General features: G+C 37.9%; 1 protein-coding gene across 1 annotated transcript in view; it reads left to right on the forward strand.

The window, feature by feature from the left end:
• GOSR1 (golgi SNAP receptor complex member 1) overlaps positions 1 to 5673 on the forward strand; it is an 81553-nt gene that overhangs the window by 39511 nt on the left and 36369 nt on the right. The window lies entirely within an intron of this gene.

Consider the following 5673-nt stretch of genomic DNA (forward strand, 5'->3'; position numbering starts at 1 on the left):
CCCTATTTGGAAGGCGCTCAAAATATGACAGGAGATGAGCTGTTTCCTCAAAGTAGAGTCAACATTAGTGATGTGGATGATGTAAAGCTTTCAGGACCTTCATTTGCTGATGTGAGATGGCCCAAAATGAAAATAAGCAGCTGCAAACATCCATTTATAATCAGAACATGGAATGTTTGAAGTAGGAATTAGGAAATTGAAACTTGTCAGAAATTAAATGGAATGCATAAAGATTGATATCCTAGGCATTAGTGAGCTGAAATGGACTGGTATTGACCATTTTTAGTTGGACAATCATATGGTCTATTCTACCGGAAATGACAAAGAGGAATGGTGTCATGTTCACCATCAAAAAGAACATTTCAAGATCTATACTAAAGTACAGTGCTGCCAGTGATAGGATAATATCCATATGCCTACAAGGAAGACCAGTTATACTACTGTTAATTCATATTTACGCACCAACCACTAAACCCAAAGGTGAAGAAATTAAAGATTTTTTACCAACTTCTACAGTCTGAAGTTGGCCAAATGTTCAATTAAAATGTATTGATAATTAAGAAAAATGAAGAAAACCAAAGACAGATGGAAACAATTAATCCAAGAGACTAGTAGACCATGTGATCCTCAGCCTATATGACCATGAGACCAGACAAACTAGATAGTGCCTGGCTGCCACTGTCAACCACGCAGAAAGGGATCAGTGCAGGAGATCCTGAATAGAGTGGGAGAACAATGTGGAACAAAATTCAAAATAATAATAATAATAATAATAAGCTTACTGGTCTGACAGAGCCTGGTGAGCCCCCTGAGATTGTGGCCACTAGTTACCCTTCAGGTCTGGAATTGAACTCACTCCTGTGGCTTCCAGCCAAACAGTAGACAGGCATTTAGGGTAAACATTTACATCAGGTAGATACATTCCTTAGAATGATCAATCATGGATGAACAGAAGGGCAGTGTTTGCACAAAGCTGCTCAGGGGACAGGATTGCATAGGAAAAAAGACACAGGGAAGGGGTAATTATAGGCGGGAAGTGGGAAGAGAGCTGTTACATTGTGGGGAATTGCAGTCAATGTCATGAAACAAAATGTGTACGAACTGCTTACGGAAAATGATTTTGCTCTGTAAACTTTCACCCAAATCACAATAAAAATTAAAAATAAAATAAAAGATGTATTGATAATTACTGGTGATTGGAATGTGAAAGTTGGAAACGAAGAAGCATTAGTAGTTGGAAAACGGTGGCCTTGGTGATAGAAATGATGCTAGAGATTGTACAGTAGAATTTTGCAAGACCAATGACTTATTCCTTGCAAATATATTTTTTCAATGTCATAACCAGCAGTTATACACATGGATTGTACCAGATGTAATACACAGGAATCAAATTGACTGTGTCTGTGGAAAGAGATGATAGAAAAGCTCAATATCATCATTCAGAACAAGACTAGGGACCGACTGTGGAAACAACCATGAATTACTCATATGCAAGTTCAAATTGAAGCTGAAGAAAATTAAATCCATGAGAGCCAAAATATGACCTTGATTATATTCCACTTGAATTTAGAGACCATCTGAAGAATAGATTTGACACATTGAACACCAATGACCTAAGACAAGACAAGTTATGGAATGACATCAAGGACATCATACATGAAGAAAGCAAAAGGTTGTTAAAGACACAGGAAAGAAAGAAGAGACCAAAATGGATGTCCGAAGAGACCCTGAAACTTGTTCTTGAATGAAGAGTAGTGAAAGCTAATGGAAGAAATGATGAGGTAAAGGAACTTGACAGAAGATTTTAAATGGTAGCTCAAGAAGACATGTAAAGTATTATAATGAAATGTGCAAAATCCTGGAGTTTGAAAATCAAAAGAACACTCTCAGCATTTCTCAACCTGAGAGAACTGAAGAAAAAAATTAAAGCTTTGAGTTGCATTATGAAAGGATTCTGTGGGCAAAATATTAAGTGATGCAGGAAACATCAAAAGAAGATGGGGAGAATACACTGAGTCACTGTACCAAAAAGAATTGATTGACTTTCAGCCATTTCAGGGGGTAGCATATGATCAAGAACCAATAGTATTGAAGGAAGAAGTTCAAGCTGCACTGAAGTAATTGGCCAAAAAAAAAGGCTCCAGGAATTGATGGAATACTCATTGAGACATTTCAACTAATGAGTGTAATGCCAGAGCCCTCACTTGTTTATGCCAAGAAATCTGGAAGGCAGCTACCTGGCCATCCAACTGGAGGAGACATATTTGTGCCCATTCCAAAGAAAGGTGACCCACCAGAATGCAGAAATTATCTAACAATATCATTACTATCACATGCAAATTTTGCTGAAGATAATTCAGAAAAGGTTACAGCAGTGCATAGAGAAGTGCCAAAAATTCAAACTGGATTCAGAAGAGGACATGGAACAAGGAATATCATTGCTGCTGTCAGATGGATCTTGGCTGAAAGCAAAGAATACCAGAAAGATGTTTACTTGAGTTTTATTGACTGCAAAGGCATTCAACTGTCAGATTATAACAAGTTATGGATAATGTTGCAAAGAATGGGAATTCCAAAACACTTAATTGTGTTCTGGAGAAACCTGTACAGAGACCAAGAGGCAATCATTTGAACAGAACAAGGGGATACTGCATGGTTTAAAATCAGGAAAGTTATGTGTCAGGATTGTATACTTTCACCATACTTGTTCAGTCTGTATCCTGAACAAATAATCCAAGAAGCTAGACTGTATGAAGAAGAGCATGCGATATGCAGATGACACAACCTTGCTTGCTGAAAGTGAGGATGACTTAAAGCACTTACTGATGAAGATCAAAGACTTCAGTATGGATTACATTTCAACATAAAACAAAAATCCTCACAACTGGACCAATAAACAACATCATGATAAATGGAGAAAATACTGACGTGGTCAAGGATTTCCTTTTACTTGGAAGCGACAGTCAAGAAATCAAACTGTGTATTGCATGAGGCACATCTCTTGCAAAGACCTCTTTAAAGTGTTTAAAAGCAAAGATGTCACTTGGAAGATTGAGCTGTGCCTGACCCAAGCCATTATCTTTTCAATAGCCTAATAGACATGTGAAAGCCGGACAGTGAATAAGAAAGACCACAGAAGAGTTGATGCATTTGAATTGTGGTGTTGGTGAAGAATGTTGAATATACTATGGGCTCTCAGAAGAATGAACAAATCTGTCTTGAAGTAGTCAGAATTCTTCTTAGAAGAATGGCCAGTTTTTGCCTCTTGTACTTTGGTCATGTTATCAGGAGGAACCAGTCTCTGGAGAAGGATATCATGCTTGGTAAAGTAAAGGGCCAGCGAAAAAGGAGAAGACTCCCAATGAGATAGATTGACACAATGGCTGCAATAGTGGGCTCAAGAATAGCAACAATTGTGAGGATGGTGCAGGACCCGGCAGTGTTTCGTTCTTGTACGTAGGGTCACTATGAGTCAAAACCAACTTAATGGCACCAGACAACACCAACAAATAATGTTCAGAGTATAACATCTGTGAGTGGGATAATATAGCAGACTCTTGCCATTCAAGGATTTGACATTAGCTTTCTCAGTTATTTATGAACCCTGAAGGGTCACGATAAATAGTTTTGTTGAGATAAAAATTAGAATGTTACATACTATGGAGCTGGTGTTAAGGAGGGGGTCATTTAGCTAATGAGTAAGCTCAGACCATCTGGACAGCAGCATTTGTAGTTCAGCCTCACTTTTAACTTTGTATTTGCTGCATATTACTTACTTTGTTGAAATGATTTAAATAGCACATACATATATTTTGTGTATTTTCTTTGTGAAACATGATTTCAAAAAGAAAACACTAGAGCTCTGGTGGCATAGTGCCTAAGGCATTTATTTAACTGCTAACCAGAAGGTTGGTGGTTCAAACCCACCAGCTGATCAATGAAAGGAAGATGGGGCAATATATTTCAGTAAAGATTTACTGCCTTGGAAACCCAGTGGGGGTTGCTATGAGTCAGGATCGACTTAATGGCAGTGAGTTTGGTTATTTAAATAATAATAATAAAACACTATTATAAAGGTAATCATATTCAAGTGGTCCTAAAAAAGCAGATCTTAAGTGGAAAACTGGAGAGTTTATAGAATATTGAAATATATCCATCATATCATGGATTGTAAAAAGACAGTAAAGCAAATTAATACTACTCTGGACAATACTTACTCTAATATTCATGTGAAAATGTCCAGTTTTAGTGCATGGGAGGAGGGAAGTATACAGGGAAGAGGTGGCTATGGGGAGGAAAAGGGAGGAGAGCTGTTGTATTATGGGAGATTGCAGTCAATGTCATGATTCAAAGTGTATGTGAACTGTATGGAACATGAATATTCTCTATAAACTTTCACCCAAGTAACAGTACAATAAAATAAAGAAAATGTCCAGTTTTACAAAACACAATGACCTAGTTAGGAGCTTTTATAGAGAACTTGTTTTTCTCCACTTGAAACTTGTTAGTTCAGTAATGAAATCAAATTCATCTTCAGTTGGTATGTGACTAACAGTAAAACTGGAATTGGAGGTGCTCTGCTATAGGGAGGAATTTTCTCTCCCCAGATAATGTGTTTGCCTAATAAAACATATCTTCCCCTTTCCCCATGGAAACTTTCAAGGATTTTTTCAGTTTTAATCCTATTTGATATTTTGTTAATCTAACAAGAGTCTGTTACTCATTTATCAAGCATTTAATAAATGTCTTCTGTCAAAATGTTGATAAATCAGATGCATTCCCTACCTCCTGAGAACTCATTCTAGCTAGAGAAATAGTAAACAAATAATTATAATATCCTATGAGGTATTACAGGAGCTCTGGTGGTGTAGTGGGAGCTCTGGAAGCATAGTGCTTAAGGCATTTGACTGCTAACCAGAAGACACTTCTTGGAAGGAAGACTGGGCAGTCTACTTCCATAGACATACGCTTTGGAAATTCAAGGAGGGGTTGCTATGAGTCGAATGTACTTGACAGCGGTGAGTTTGCTTTTTTGTGTGTGAGATAGTACACAAATACAAAAGAAATACTAAATGAGATATATGTGGAAGAGGGAGCTTTGGTGACATAGTGCCTAAGGCATTTGACTACTAACCAGAAGGCTGGCGGTTCAAACCCACCAGCCATTCCACAGAAGGAAGACTGGGTAGTCTACTTCCGTAAAGATTTCCAGCCTTGGAAACAGAGAGGGGGTTGCTATGGGTCAGAATCGACTTGATGGCAGTGAGGGGTTTTTTTTTGTTTGTTTGTTTTTGGTATGTGGAAAAATGTATAAGCTTTACAAACTTAAAGATAAATTCCCCCAGAGCTTAAGCACAGTGTATAAACTCATTGCTGTCAAGTCGAACCTGACTCATAGCAACCCCTCCTTGGATTTCCGACGTGGTATCATTACAGAAGTAGATTGTCCAACCTTCCTTCTGAGGAGTGGCTGGTGGGTTTGAACTGCCAGCCTTCTGGTTAGCAGTCAAAGGCCTTAGGCACTATGCTGCTAGAGCTCCCAGCACAGTGTATGACATACCTTAAATACTTGTTATATGCTTCTTGAATGAATTGATGAAGAGCAAAAAGCTGTTAGAACATAATGTTAATGTATAAAGAAAATTTACTTCTCCTGGAGAATGGCTTCACAGA

The sequence above is a fragment of the Orycteropus afer genome, unplaced genomic scaffold (genome assembly GCF_000298275.1).
Source record: "Orycteropus afer afer isolate SDZICR_OR568_19922 unplaced genomic scaffold, OryAfe1.0 scaffold00042, whole genome shotgun sequence".
Taxonomy (NCBI): Eukaryota; Metazoa; Chordata; class Mammalia; order Tubulidentata; family Orycteropodidae; genus Orycteropus; species Orycteropus afer.